Source organism: Mobula birostris, chromosome 3 (assembly GCF_030028105.1).
Source record: "Mobula birostris isolate sMobBir1 chromosome 3, sMobBir1.hap1, whole genome shotgun sequence".
Lineage (NCBI taxonomy): Eukaryota > Metazoa > Chordata > Chondrichthyes > Myliobatiformes > Myliobatidae > Mobula > Mobula birostris.
Window position 1 is genome coordinate 13,342,401 of NC_092372.1, and position 16,128 is coordinate 13,358,528.

General features: G+C 43.1%; 1 protein-coding gene across 4 annotated transcripts in view; it reads left to right on the plus strand.

Annotated features, from left to right (window-relative positions):
• The first annotated feature begins 352 nt into the window (after positions 1-352).
• LOC140194900 (WD repeat-containing protein 7) overlaps positions 353-16,128 on the plus strand; it is a 619,189-nt gene continuing 603,413 nt past the window's right edge. For all 4 annotated transcript variants that reach the window (XM_072252235.1, XM_072252236.1, XM_072252237.1 and 1 more), the window contains exon 1: positions 353-450. The gene's annotated coding sequence lies outside the window, so the exon portion shown is untranslated. The remainder of the gene's footprint in view (positions 451-16,128) is intronic.

The window sequence follows — 16,128 nt, forward strand, 5'->3', positions numbered from 1 at the left end:
CTGTGGGAGGACTCTGTAGGTGGAGCTGTGGGAGGAGTCTGTAGGGGAGCTGTGGGAGGAGTCTGTAGGGGAGCTGTGGGAGGAGTCTGTAGGGGAGCTGTGGGAGGAGTCTGTAGGGGAGCTGTGGGAGGAGTCTGTAGGGGAGCTGTGGGAGGAGTCTGTAGGGGAGCTGTGGGAGGAGTCTGTAGGGGAGCTGTGGGAGGAGTCTGTAGGGGGAGCTGTGGGAGGAGTCTGTAGGGGGAGCTGTGGGAGGACTCTGTAGGTGGAGCTGTGGGAGGAGTCTGTAGGGGGAGCTGTGAAGGGAGGCTATAGGGAAGGAGACCGGCGCCAGGTTGCGACAGGCAGCAGCAGCTCCGCGGAGTGAGTGCGGCTGCTGCCGGTGACCCAGTGAAGGAACGGAGAGCAGAGTGAGCCGGGCCATGGTGGAAACTGGAAGGAAGTAGCCAGCAGGTGAGCCTACCAGTCACATCAAAGTGCAGCCGAGTGATCCCGACCCACGGTGTTTATAAACTGGGTGTTATGTGTTATTTCCTATAAGGCGATGGTGGAGCTGGGCTTTAAATCAGGCCTGGACTGCAATGGAAGAAACCGCAATGTTTTGAAATATTGTTTACTCCTAATCAATGTACACTTCTTTTTTATGTGGTTTAATTAACGAAAATTGTTTGTAATTTAGCGCTGCACTGTGTCCTTTATGACTGTCAGCGCTGATTACCGCGGGGTTGACTCAAAACTAGATGTCAGAGTGTTGTGGTCAGTAGGTTTTGCACATTTAAAATAAAGCCAAGCCTTGGATTGCTCACAAATATGATCTTTCACTGAAAAACTACAGTTTTTCGCCCTCTCTCATAACTAATCTACTTGTCATTCCGTTTAGTAGGTAGGTCTGTGTGTGTTCTAGTTTAACTGATCTCACACGTCTTAAAAACGCTAAGACTTTATAGAGACTCAGTAACGGCTTATATAATGCCTATTAACGTAGTAGCTTCAGACAAGTTGTTTCATATTTCATAGTTGATCATTATCTAGCTAAATTTGGCTCTGAGACACAGCTTTGGTCAGTTTTAAATGAAGACAGCTTAGAGAGAGAATCTGCCAAAGAAATATACCTTTAAATTCACAGATATTCAAGGGGCTAGAATTGGAGAAGCTCAGTTTTGAGAAGTGACGATCAGAAAAATGAAAGTGGAAATACAAAAGATTGCAGATGCTGGAATCATGGAAGAACTCAGTAGGTCAAGCAGCAACTGTGGGAGGAAATTAAATGTCCATGTTTTAGGTCAAGTAATGTGATGCAGGGTTTCAACTGGAATTGTTGACAATTCCTTTCATCCCATAGATCAATAAGCTCCAAGACCTAGACCACAATACCTTCTTCTGCAATTGAATCCTCGATTTCCTCACTTGTGGACCCCAGTCAGTTCAGATTGGTAACAACATCTCCTCCACAATCTCCATTGGCACAGGTGCATGAGTGCATCACAAGTTTGTGTGCTTAGTCCTCTGCTCTACTCACTTTATACTTCTGACTCTGAGACTAAGCATAGGTCCAATGCCACGTTTAAATTTGTTGACAACACCACTGTCACTGGCTAAATCAAAGGTGGTGATGTGTCAGCATGTAGATGGGAGATTGGAAATATGACTGAGCAGTGCCACATCAATAACCTCTTACTCAATGTCAGCAAGAACAAGGAGCTGATTATTGACTTTAGGAGGAGGAAACCGGAGGTCCTTGAGCCAGTCCTCAGATGGAGAGGATCAGCAACTTTAGATTCCTCAGTGTTATCATTTCAAAGGATCTGTCCTGGGCCAAGCACATAAGTGCCATTACAATGAAAGTATGGTAGCGCCTCTACTTCCTTCAAAGTTTGTGAAGATTAAACATGTCATCTGAAAGCTTGTGACAAACTCCTATAGATGAGTGATGGTTCATGTACCATTGCTCAAGAATGTGAGAGCCTACAAAAGTTAGTGGATTCAACCTAGTGTATTACAGGTAAAGTCCTCCCAACCGTTAAGCACATCTACATGGAACACTATCGTAGGAAAGCAGCATCCACCATCGGAGATCCCCACCACCCAAGTCACCAGGACCCACACCACCAGGTTCAGGAACAGTTATTAACTCTCAATCATCAGGCTTGTGAACCAGAAGGGATAACTTCACTTCCACAACCTATAGACTCCATTTTAAGGATTCTTCATCTCATGTTCCCAATATTTATTGCTTATTTATTTATTATTATTTTGTTTCTTTGTATTTACTGTGAACGTATGCAAGAAATGAAAGTAAGGATTGTATATGGTGATATATATACTTTGATAAGTTTAGTTTGCAGTTTGATCAGAATCAACTTGATGTGCTAAGTTTTTCTTGGAGATTGCTTGTTGCTGCGCAAAATTGCAGATGCTGGAGATCTGAAATAAATAGAAAATGTGCCAAAAACACACAGAAAGATAGGCGGCATATGTTGAGAGGCAAATGGAACCAATATTTCAGGTTGAAAACCCTTCATCATTTTTAGGAAGGTTGGAGGGGTAGAGAGCTGTGAGAACAAGGAGGGATTTGTGAACAAAAGTGATATCGTTAAAATGAAGGTATTGTTCTGCAGGAGGTGAATAAGTGACTATTGTGTAGTTGCAGATAGTTTGTCCAAAGCTCATTTTGGAGTTGATTAGTTCAGGTTTGGGGTGATTCTAGGATAGGTCAAAATCAGTGTCTCGGAAACAGAGATCGAGATATGACTAGTAAATTAGTATTTTGTTGTGTAAAGTACCAAGGTGTAGTGACAAGCTTGTCTTGCATACCATTCTGAGGGATCATATCATATCATTACACAGAGCATTGAGGTAGAACAAGGTAAAACAATGACAGAATGCAGAATAATGTGCAACAGCTACAGAGAAAATACAGTGCAGATAGACAAGAGGTTGTAAGGTTATAATAAGGTAGATTGAGAGTCAAGAGTTCATGTTCATGTTGTACAAAATTCTTAAAAGAGCAGGATAGAAGCTGTCCTTAAGCCTGATAGTATGGGCTTTCAGGCAAAGTTTGTTGGTGGGTGGGTGGGGCCTTTAATTAAAAGATCATAAGACATTGGAGCAGACTTTGGGCCATTCAGCCCATCGACTTTGCCATTCCATCATGGCTGAGTTTTATCCCTCTGTTTCAGAGAGCACTGTTTCTCAACTCCTTTCTCCTCCTTTCTCTGGTAACATTTGACACCCTTACTAATCAAGAACCTATCAACCTTTTCTTTAAATATACTCAGTGACTTGTCCTCTAGCTGTCTGCGGCAACGAATTACACAGATTTACTATCCTCTGGTTAGAGAAATTCTTCCTCAACTCTGTTCTAAAGGGGTGTCTTTCTATTATGAGGCTGTGATTTCTGGTCCTAGACTCTTCCGTTAATGGAAACATCCTCCAGGATTTTCACTGCTAGTTCACAGCTTTAGTAACCCAGGTTCAATGGTGAGATCCGGTGTTTTATGAGTGGAGTTTCTATGTTCCCTCTGACAGTGAGTTTCACCCCAAGGAAATTTAAGCTTAAATTTATTTGTCACATGTACATAGAAACAAACAGTGAAAAACATTGTTTTGTGTCAAATTAAATCAGTGAGGATTGTGATGGGCAGACTGTCAGTGTCACCACGCTTCTGGCACCAACAGAGCATGTCCACAATACCCTAAACCAAAACCGTACGTGTTGGTGGAATGTGAGAGAAAAACAGAGCACCCATGGAAAAGCCACTCAATCAAAGGGAGAACATACAGCCTCCTCACCGATAATGGCCGAAATTGATTCTGAACTTATAATTGGTGTTGTAAAACATTGTGTGAACTGCTGTGCCACCATGCTGTCCTTCAATATTACTACCTCACCCTTCTATCAAATTCTATCACATTGCTCAGAGGTAAAAATGATATCTCCTTTATTAACATACATCAAGGTTGCTGGTGAACGCGGCAGGTCAGGCAGCACAAAGGGTCCTGGCCTGAAACATCGACTGTACCTCTTCCTAGGGATGCTGCCTGGCCTGCTGCGTTCACCCGCAACTTTGATGTGTGTTGCTTGAATTTCCAGCATCTGCAGAATTCCTCATGTTTGTATCCCATTTATTAGTTTGTTTCCTTCGTTGTTTTACGAAAACAAATTACTATTGGGAAATTTGGAATAAAAACAGAAATAACAAGGTGTAGTTTGCAAGTCAGCATGTGTGGAGAGAAAAGTGGAGTTCAATCAACACACATCAAAGTTGCTGGAGTTCAATGTCAGGTTAAACTCGCCCAGTCTCACGTCTCACCTCTTTTCTTTGTACTGGTTATATTCCTCCTTCACCTTTAGCCCTGATGAAATTGACATTTAAATGATGTACCCAGTATTGACGAGAAGAAGTACAATTGTTTGTGTCTTAATAGTTTAGGCAGATTGTGTTTGTCTATTATTGTGACTTAGATGAAAATCAGACCACATTTCATGAGTAATTAATGCAGAAACCCAGGTAATTGCAAAGGGTTCACAAACTTTTTCTTGCAACTGTATAACAGTTGGTAGAGCAACTGCTCTGCATGTGACCACAAGAATCTGCAGAGTTGTGAACAAAGCTCAGCACGCCCCAGGGATGAGTCTCCCCTCCATGAAACCTGTCAATATTTCCCACAGCCTCAGTAAATGTTGTCATAGTTGGTGGTGGGGGTTGTAGTAGGGATAAGCTCCCACTACCGCATTAAGGAGTTGGAACTGGATGAACTCTGGATCATTCGGAAGGCTGAAGGGGTGATAGATAGGACATAAAGTTACACCCAAGGTGCAGGACATAGGAAACTGTGTGACAGGAAGGGGAAAGTGGTTAAGGAGCCATTGCAGAGTACCCTGTTTGCCATAGGTAGTTAGGTGATAAGTTAAAGGGCAGGACCTTCTGACTGATGTCAGACTCACTAGCCTATAATTTCCAGTTCACGTTTAGAGCAATTTTTAAACAGCGGAACAACATTAGCTATCCTCCAATCCTCTGGTATCTCTGCTGTCTCTAAGGATATTTTAAGTAACTCTGCAGGGGCCCTGGCAATTCCTGCACTTGCCTCCCACAGGGTGTGAGGGAACACCTTGTCAGGTTCTGGGGATGCATCCACCCTGATCTGACTCAGGGCAGCAAACACCTCCTCCTCTGTCATCTGGACAGGATCCATGAAGTTCAAGCCACTTTGCCTCACTTCTGTAGACTCTGTATCTGCCTCCTGAGTAAATACAGATGCAAAATATTCATTGAAGATCTCCTCCATGTTTTGGCTTCTCACACGGTCTTCCAGAGAACCAATTTTTGTAATCCTTTTGCTCTTAATATATCTGCAGTATCTCTTTGGATTCTCCTTCACCTTGCCAGCTAGAGCAACTTCATGCCTTCGTTTAGCATTCCTGACTTTCTTAAGTGTTTTCTTGCATTTGTTATATTCCATAAGCACCTAATTTGTTCCTACTAGCCTATAACTGCTATCCATTACCTTTACACACTTAATCAGGAATGTTCCCTACACTTGTCATCTTTTCCTTTTATTCTGACAGACACATACAATCTTTATACTCTCAAAATTGTGCAGAATATTTTCTGAATGAGGAGAAAATCCAGGAATCTGAGATGCAGAGGGACTTGGGAGTCCTTGTGCAGAACACCCTGAAGGTTAACTTGCAGGTTGAGTCAGTGGTGAGGAAGGCAAATGCCATGTTAGCATTCATTTCAAGAGGTCTAGAATACAAGATCAAGGATGTGATGCTGAGGCCTTATAAGGCACTGGTGAGGCCTCACATTGAGTGTTGTGAACAGTTTAGGGCTCCTCATCTAAGAAAAGATGTGCTGGCATTGGAGAAGGTCCAAAGGAGGTTCACAAGGATGATTCCTGGAATGAAAGGGTTGTCATATGAAGAATGTTTGATGGCTCTGGGTCTGTACTCGTGGGATTTCAGAAGAATGAGGGGGGATCTCATTGAAACCTTTTGAATGTTGAAAGGCCTAGACTGAGTAGATGTGGAAAGGATGTTTCCCATGGTGGGAGAGTCTAGGACAAGAGGGCATAGCCTCAGGATAGAGGGGTGCTCTTTCAAAACAGAGCTGCAGAGAAATTTCTTTAGCCAAAGGGTGGTGAATTTGTGGAATTTGTAGCCGCATGCAGCTGTGGAGGCCAGATCGTTGGGTGTATTAAAGACAGAGATTGATAGGTTCTTGATTGGACATGGCATCAAAGGTTATGGGGAGAAGACCAGGAACTGGAGTTGAGGATTCTTGCAACAATCTGCAGCTTTTTACGGATTTGTTCCTCTAAATCCCTACGACTGTTGGGTGGTCTGTAATATAAGACCATAAGACAAAGGAGCAGAAATCGGCCATTCGGCCCATCAAGTCTGCTCTGCCATTTTATTATGAGCTGATCCATTCTCCCATTTAGTCCCACTCCTCTGCCTTCTCACCATAACCTTTGATGCCCTGGCTACTCAGATACCTATCAATCTCTGCCTTAAATACACCCAATGACTTGGCCTCCACTGCTGCCCATGGCAACAAATTCCATAGATTCACCACCCTCTGACTAAAAAAGTTTCTTCGCATTTCTGTTCTGAAAGGGCGCCCTTCAACCTTAAGTCAGGCCCTCTCATACTAGACTCCCCCATCCTGAGAAACAACGTTGCCACATCCACTCTGTCCATGTCTTTCAACATTCGAAATGTTTCTATGAGGTCTCCCCTCATTCTTCTAAACTCCAAGGAATACAGTCCAAGAGCGGACAAACGTTTCTCATATGTTAACCCTCTCATTCCCGGAATCATTCTAGTGATTCTCCTCTGCACCCTCTCCAACGTCAGCACATCCTTTCTTAAATAAGGAGACCTAAACTGCCCACAGTACTCCAAGTGAGGTCTCACCAGCGCCTTATAGAGCCTCAACATCACATCCCTGCTCCTATACTCTATTCCTCTAGAAATGAATGCCAACATTGTATTCGCCTTCTTCACTACCAACTCAACCTGGGGGTTAACCTTAAGGGTATCCTGTACGAGGACTCCCAAGTCCCGTTGCATCTCAGAACTTTGAATTCTTTCCTCATTTAAATAATAGTCTGCCTGTTTATTTCTTCTGCCAAAGCGCATAACCGTACACTTTCCAACATTGTATTTCATTTGCCACTTTTTTGCCCATTCTATCCAATCTATCTAAGTCTCTCTGCAGACTCTCCATTTCCTTAGCACTACCGGCCCCTCCACCTATCTTCGTATCGTCAGCAAAATTAGCCACAAAGCCATCTATTCCATAATCCAAATCGTTGGCGTACAATGTAAGAAGAAGCGGCCCCAACACAGACCCCTGTGGAACACCACTGGTAACCAGCAGCCAACCAGAATAGGATCCCTTTATTCCCACTCTCTGTTTCCTGCCAATCAGCCAACGCTCTATCCACGTATGTAACTTTCCTGTAATTCCATGGGCTCTTGTTAGGTAGCCTCATGTGTGGCACCTTGTCAAAGGCCTTCTGAAAATCCAACATCCACTGCATCTCCCTTGTCTAGCCTACTGGTAATTTCCTCAAAAAATTGTAATAGGTTTGTCAGGCAGGATTTTCCTTTAAGGAATCCATGCTGAGTTCTGCCTATCTTGTCATATGCCTCCAGGTACTCTGTAACCTCATCCTTGACAATCGGCTCCAACAACTTCCCAACCACCAATGTCAAGCTAGCAAGTCTATAATTTCCTTTTTGCTTCCTTGCCCCCTTCTTAAATAACGGAGTGACATTTGCAATCTTCCAGTCCTCCGGAACCATGCCAGAATCTATCGACGTTTGAAAGATCATCACTAATGCCTCCGCAATCTCCACAGCTACTTCCTTCAGAACACGAGGGTGCATTCCATCTGGTCCAGGAGATTTATCTACCTTTAGCCTATTCAGCTTCCTGAGTACGTTCTCTGTCATAATTGTGACTGCGCACACTTCTCTTCCCTGCCACCCTTGAGTATCCGGTATACTGCTGATGTCTTCCTCAGTGAAGACATGCAAAATACTCGTTCAGTTCCTCTGCCATCTCCTTATCTCCCATTACAATTTCTCCAGCATCACTTTCTATCGGTCCTATATCTACTCTCACGTGTCTTTTACTCTTTATATACTTGAAAAAGCTTTTAGTATCCTCTTTGATATTATTTGCTAGCTTCCTTTCATAGTTAATCTTTTCCCTCTTAATGACCTTCTTAGTTTACTTTTGTGAGGTTTTAAAACTTCCCAATCCTTTGTCTTCACACTAATTTTTGCTTCCTTGTATGCCCTCTCCTTTACTTTAACTTTGGCTTTGATTTCTCTTGTCAACCACAGTTGCATCCTTTTTCCATTCGAAAATGTCTTTTTTGGACTATACCTGTCTTGCACCTTCCTCACTTCTCGCATTAACTCCAGCCACTGCTGCTCTGCCGTCTTTCCCGCCAGTCACCCTTTCCAGTCAACTTTGGCCAGTTCCTCTCTCATGCCACTGTAATATAGCCCCATTAACGTGATCATATCTTCCTTTTTTCTCAGATCCACCCATAGCACCACACTAGTCAAGTTCTTCAGTCTGTCCTGACGGAGCACTGCTGTGTCATTTTCCCTGACTAGTAACATCTTTAATCCCTTTTGCTCTGTCACATCTAAAACAAGGGAATACTAGAATATTGAGCTGCCAGTCCTGCCCGTCCTGCAACCACATCTCACTAATGGCTACAATGTCATAATTCCATGTGCTGATCCATGCCCTGAGCGCATCCACTTTTCCTACGATACTTCTTGCATTGAAATATACGCCACTCAGGACATTAGTTGCACCATGCTCAACCTTTTGATTCTTGACTTTGAGGTCTTACCAACTTCTGCCTCCACAACTTCACTAATTGTTCCGGCACTCTGGTTCCCATCCCTCCGCAACTCTAGCATAAACCCTGCCGTGCAGCATTAACAAACCTCCCACTAGGATTTTAGTCCCCTCCAGTTCAGCTGCAAACCGCCTCTTGTGAACAGGCCCCACCTTACCTGGAAGAGAGCCCGATGATCCAAAAATCTATGCCCTCTCTCCTATACCAACTCTTTAGCCACATTTTATACTGTTTAATCTTCCTAGTTCTGGCCTCACTAGCACGTGGCACTGGTAGCAATCGTAGAAAAGTTATTGGAAGGTATTCTAAGGGACCATATATATAAATATTTGGATAGATATGGATTGATTAAGGATACTCAGCATTGCTTTGTGTGTGGTAGGTCATGTCTAACCAATCTTATAGAGTTTTTTGAGGAAGTTACCAGGAAAGTGGATGAGGGAAAGACAGTGGATGTTGTCTATGTGGACTTGGATAAGGCATTTGACAAGGTCCGACATGGGAGGCTGGTCAAAAAGGTTCAGTCACTCAGCATTCAGGATGAGGTAGTAAATTGGATTGGACATTGGCTTTGTGGGAGAAGCCAGAGAGTGGTAGTAGAGGATTGCTTCACTGACTGGAAGCCCGTGATTAGTGGTGTGTTGCAGGGATTGGTGCTGGGTTCTTTGTTGTTTAAAACATCTCTATCAATGATCTACAAACCCCTTTTCCAGAAAAGTTGGGATATTTTCCAAAATGCAATAAAAACAAAAATCTGTGATATGTTAATTCATGTGAACCTTTATTTAACTGACAAAATTACAAAAAAAAAGATTTTCAATAGTTTTACTGACCAACTTAATTGTATTTTGTAAATATACACAAATTTAGAATTTGATGGCTGCAACACAATCAACAAAAGCTGGGACAGAGTTAAAATAAGATTGAAAAGTGCACAGAATATTCAAGTAACACCGGTTTGGAAAACTCCACATTAAGCAGGCTAATTGGTAGCAGGTGAGGTATCATGACTGGGTATAAAAGTAGCATCCATCAAAGGCTCAGTCTTTGCAAGCAAGGATGGGTCGTGGCTCACCCCTTTGTGCCAAAATTCGTGAGAGAATTGTTTAGTCAGTTCAAAAGGAACTTTTCTTAACGCAAGATTGCAGAGAATTTAGGTCCTTCAACATCTACTGTACATAATATTGTTAAAAGATTCAGAGAATTCAGAGACATCTCAGTGCGTAAAGGGCAAGGTCGGAAACCACTGTTGAATGTGCGTGATCTTTGAGCCCTCAGGCGGCACTGCCTAAGAAACCGTCATGCTACTGTGACAATTATAGCTACCTGGGCTCGGGAGTACTTCAGAAAACCATTGTCACTCAATACAGTCCGTCGCTGCATCCAGAAATGCAACTTGAAACTGTATTACGCAAGGAGGAAGCCATATGTCAACTCTATGCAGAAACGCCGGCGAGTTCTCTGGGCCCGAGCTCATCTCAGATGGACCGAAAGACTGTGGAGCCGTGTGCTGTGGTTAGATGAGTCCACATTTCAGCTAGTTTTCGGAAAAAACTGGCGTTGAGTTCTCCGTGCCAAAGGTGAAAACGACCATCCAGATTGTTATCAGTGAAAGGTGCAAAAGCCAGCATCTGTGATGGTATGGGGGTGCATCAGTGCCCATGGCATGGGTGAGTTGCATGTATGTGAAGGTAACATTGACCCTGAGGTGTATATTAGGGTTTTAGAGAGACATATGTTGCCATCAAGGCGACGTCTCTTCCCAGGACGTCCATGCTTATTTCAGCAGGACAATGCCAGACCACATTCTGCACGGGCTACAACAGCGTGGCTTTGTAGAAACAGAGTGCATGTGCTTGACTGGCCTGCTGCCAGTCCAGATCTATCTCCTATTGAAAATGTATGGTGCATCATGAAGAGGAGAATCAGACAATGGAGACCACGGACTGTTGAGCAGCTGAAGTCGTATATCAAGCAAGAATGGACAAAATTTCCAATTGCAAATCTACTACAATTAGTATCCTCAGTTCGAAAACGATTAAAAAGTGTTATTAAAAGGAAAGGTGATGTAACACAATGATAAACAAGCTTCTGTCCCAACTTTTGTTGAGTGTGTTGTAGCCATCAAATTCTAAATTTGTGTATGTTTACAAAATACAATTAAATTTGTCAGTAAGACTATTGAAAATCTTTTCTTTGTACTTTTGTCAGTTATATAAAGGTTCACGTGAATTAACATATCACAGATTTTTGTTTTTATTGCATTTTGGAAAATATCCCAACTTTTCTGGAAATGGGGTTTGTAGATGCGCGTGGTTAAATGGATCAGCAAATTTGCAGATGACACCAAGATTGGGGGTGCAGTGGGCAGTGAGGAAGGCTATCAGGGCTTGCAGAGAGATTGCATCAACTGGAAAATTGGGCTGAAAAATAGTAGATAGATTTAATGCAGACAGGTGTGAGTTCAGTAAGACCAACTGTGGTTCAGTAGGTGCACTTCAGTAGGACCAACTGGGGTAGATCTTAAGGCTGATTTATACTTGTGCATCAACTCGACGCCGTAACCTACGCAAGTGGCCTACACGTGTTGTGAGCATTTATACTTGTGCGTTGGTGTGTCTGCGTCGTTCTGCAATTCGGGCATGTGGCGCATGCGCACACACCTGCCTGTGCAAGGCTTCATGGTCTTGGTAGTCTTTCTCGGGGTAAACAAGTTTAAAGTGAGTGTCTTTTTTCGTAAAAGCAAAATGTGTCCTCCATAATTTCGGAGGTCTGTAAAGCTTTATGGAAAGCATTGCAGCCAGAGTTCCTTCCCTGCCCTTCAGTCGCCCAATGGGAAGCTATTGCAGCATAGGAGGAAATGCAATACTACCAGGCGGACCAATCACAGTTGCTGCGGTCTGCGTTGCCGTGGCGCGCAGTTACATTTTGGGAGAGGTGCATGTCAGGCTATGGCGTAGGCTCTGCGTAGGGTTCGCGGTGATGCCGTACCTACAGCATCAAGTTGCCACAGAAGTATAAATCAGCCTTTACACCCTGAACAGTTGGGTACTGATGAGTGTGGTAGAACAAAGGGATCTGGGAATACAGGTCCATAATTCATTGGTAGGATAAATGCAAGCATGCTTTTTCCACTGAGGTTGGGTGGGACTACAGCCAGAGGTCGTGGGCTAAGGATGAAAGGTGAGAAGTTTAAGGGGAACATGAGGGGAAATTTCTTCACTCAGAGGGTCATGAGAGTGTGGAATGAGCTGCCAGTAGAAGTAGTTGGTGCATGTACATTGTGCATCAATGATTTGGATTATGGAATAGATGGCTTTGTGGCTAAGTTTGCTGATGATACGAAGATAGGTGGAGGGGCCGGTAGTTCTGAGGAAACAGAGAGTCTGCAGAGAGACTTGGATAGATTGGAAGAATGGGCAAAGAAGTGGCAAATGAAATACAATGTTGGAAAGTGTACAGTTATGCACTTTGGCAGAAGAAATAAATGGGCAGATTATTATTTAAATGGGGAAAGAATTCAAAGTTCTGAGATGCAGCAGGTCTTGAGAGTCCTCGTACAGGATACCCTTACGGTTAACCTCCAGGTTGAGTCGGTGGTGAAGAAGGCGAGTGCAATGTTGGCATTCATTTCTAGAGGAATAGAGTATAGGAGCAGGGATGTGATGTTGAGGCTCTATAAGGCGCTGGTGAGACCTCACGTGGAGTACTGTGGGCAGTTTTGGTCTCCTTATTTAAGAAAGGATGTGCTGACGTTGGAGAGGGTACAGAGAAGATTCACTAGAATAATTCTGGGAATGAGAGGGTTAACATATGAGGAACGTTTGTATGCTCTTGGACTGTATTCCTTGGAGTTTAGAAGAATGAGGGGAGACCTCATAGAAACATTTCGAATGTTGAAAGGCATGGACAGAGTGGATGTGGCAAAGTTGTTTCCCATGATGGGGGAGTCTAGTTCGAGAGGGTATGACTTAAGGGTTGAAGGGCGCCCATTCAGAACAGAAATGCGAAGAAATTTTTTTAGTCAGAGGATGGTGAATCTATGGAATTTGTTGCTACGGGCAGCAGTGGAGGCCAAGTCATTGGGTGTATTTAAGGCAGAGATTGATAGGTATCTGAGTAGCCAGGGCATCAAAGATTATGGTGAGAAGGCGGGGGAGTGGGACTAAATTGGAGAATGGATCAGCTCATGATAAAATGAGCAGACTTGATGGGCCGAATGGCCGACTTCTGCTCCTTTGTCTTATGGTCTTATGGTCTTAAGTGAGCTCGATTTCAATGTGTATGAGAAGTTTGGATGGGTACATGGATGGTCGGGGTACGGAGGGCAATGGTCCTGGTGTAGGTTGATGGGAGTAGGCAGTTTAAATGATTTTGGCATGAACTAGATGGGCCAAAGTGCCTGTTTCTGTGCTGCAGTTCTTGGTGACTCAAGTTTTAGACCCCTTATCTAAGAAAGGATGTGGATATGAAGAGGATGTTTTCAATAGTGGGGTAGTGTAGGACCAAAGTGCACAACCTCAGAATATAAGTACATCCCTATAGAACAGAGATGAGGAGGAATTTCTTTATCTAGAGAGTGATGAATCTGTGAAATTCATCGAAGGCATGTTGCGGAGGCCATGTCATTGGATATGTTTAAAGCAGTGTTGGATATGTTCTTGATTAGTAACGGCCTCAAAGATTATGGGGAGAAGGCAGGCAAATGTTGTTGAGAGGGATAATAAAATAACTGCTGGAATGGTGGAGTAGATTTGATGGGCCAAATGGCCTAATTCTGCTCCTATACCTTATGGTTTAAAGCCTTCCTTTTAGCTGTTACTGGTTGTGATCATATCCTCTACATATAAATTTATATCATTTATAAAAGTTACCAAACTGAGGGATCTGTGTACTGAGTCCTGTGCAACTCAACTGGTAACAGACTTCCAATTACGAAATCATCTGAAGACACACAATAGAGTCAATGAAAAATTGTAAACACAGATGGGTGAACAACCAATGTGCAAAAGGCAACAAACTCTGCAAATACAAAAAATGAGAAAAATACAAAATAATAATAAATAAATAAGCAATAAATAGTGAGAACATGAGTTGCAGAGTCCTTGAAAATGAGTCTATGGGTTGTGGAATCAGTTCAGTGTTGGGATGAGTGATGTTATCTGCACCTGTGCAATAACTGTTCCTGAATCTGATAGTGTGGGTCCTGAGGCTCCTGTACCTCCTTTCCATTGGCAATAGAGAGAAGAGAGCACAGCTTGGATGGTGGGGATCCTCGATAATGGATGCTGCTTTCCTGCGACAGCGCTCCTTGTAGATATGCTCAGTGGTGAGAGGGCTTTACCTGTGATGGACTGGGCTGTATCAACTACTTTTTGTAGGCTTTTCTGTTGAAGGGCATTGTTGTTTCCAAACCAGACCATGATACTTTCCACTGTTTTAGATGATATGCCGAATGCTTGCAAACTTCTAAGCAAGCAGAAGCTGCCATGCCTTCTTTCTAATGCCGCTTGCACGCTGAACCCAGGACAGGTCTTCTGAAATGATAATGCCAAGGAATTTAAAGTTGCTGACCCTCTCTACCTCTAATCTCCGAAGAGACATGGTGTCTCCTTAATATGTCCACATTGACCATTTTTTAATTTGTACCTTTTCGAAATGAAGGTTATACAATCCCTTGGAATTGATTCAAATAATTAATAGGATGTTTATATCTGCAGAATTTAGATTAAATGCTTGCAACACTGTCCCAGACAGTGTCTGCTGATCTGTCTTCTATACCTCTTGGCTGATTTAATAATTGATTATTAAAAAAATCTGTTTCATCAATAAACTGTTCTGTCTAATATTATTTTATTGCAAACTTCTAAAACCTTACTTTTCATTTTCCTTTGCAGTATCAGCTGTGATTCAGTTTGTGACAATGCTGTCTCTTAAAATATTTTAGGTTGAATTCCTACTTGAGCATAAAAGTATCAAGTAGTGAAACACTGGATTGCTGCCTTTTATGTAAATTGTTAAATCAGGGTCCGCTCTGCTCTTTTGGATGTACATGAAAGATTCTTTGGCACAATTTGGAAGAAGAGTAAGGGACATATTCCTAGGCAATATTTCCCAAGCATCATCATAAAACTAGATTATCCAGTTATTCTAAAATATTGTTTAACACTGCGCCAAGTTCTAGCATCTGCAGTCCATTGTGTATTGACTGTTTTGCTGTGTTCAAACTGCTGCTTTTTTCCTTATCGTTTTTTTTCCATGCATTTCAGTAGTGCTTTGGGATGGCATCTCTACAGATCTATGATGCCACATTCTGAGGACCGATATCTTTCTTCAGTTTCTCTTCCACTCTCATCTGAGCTTACTGAATTAATCTTCCCAGTTATATCTGCCTCCTACTCACTTCCATTAAAATGCTATCCAGCTGACTTCTTTTCTGTGTCCCTGTTGGCTGATTGTTAATAGTGGTCTCTTTTTGGATACTGTTGCTATCCTTTTCATATTGTCTTTTTGCTGAAAAGCCGTCGATCTGGAAAATTTATTTTTGCTTTATACATAAGTCTGTGAAGCTAAGTACAGCTCCAACTTCCTTGGGAGTCGTTGTGTAAGATTCCTTAAAGGTTAGATAGTAAGGAAGGCAATTGCAAAATTAGCATTCATTTCAAGAGGACTAGACTTGTTACATACACCTGTTAGGGTGCATTCTCCAGTTACCTTATAAGGTAACCGTAGCCTTCAGCCAGGAGCAGATGTCATCAGGTGGTTCCTAACCTTCACCGAGTGTTTCGACCCTTAACCACGACACTCTCCAGTTGGTGGGCTGGCAGTGGTGGCCAAATCACTGCCCATCTGCTCCTGGCTTCCAGCTCCCCTCCTCTCACCTACTCCAAATCCAACAAGAAGCTCATTCTGCCTCTTCCCCCACCCTACGAGCTGCTTGTTTTTTGTTCCTTTTGTCCAGGCCCAGATCTGACAACAACCGCCATACTGATTTGGCTGGGAAAACTCTGCAGCCGATCTCCACAGGGAACAACCATGCCTGCCATCCCTTGTCTTTACACTCCTGCAGTAAGGGCTGGTACTTCAAGGCCTTTCTCTCATGGGCCTCTTCCCATCCCTCCTCCCACGGCACAGTCAACTCGACCAGAATTATTTTCTTGCCTTCCGTTGACCACAGTACAATGTCCGGGCATAGGGTTGTGTGCACCACATCCGGGAACTGCAACCTCCTTC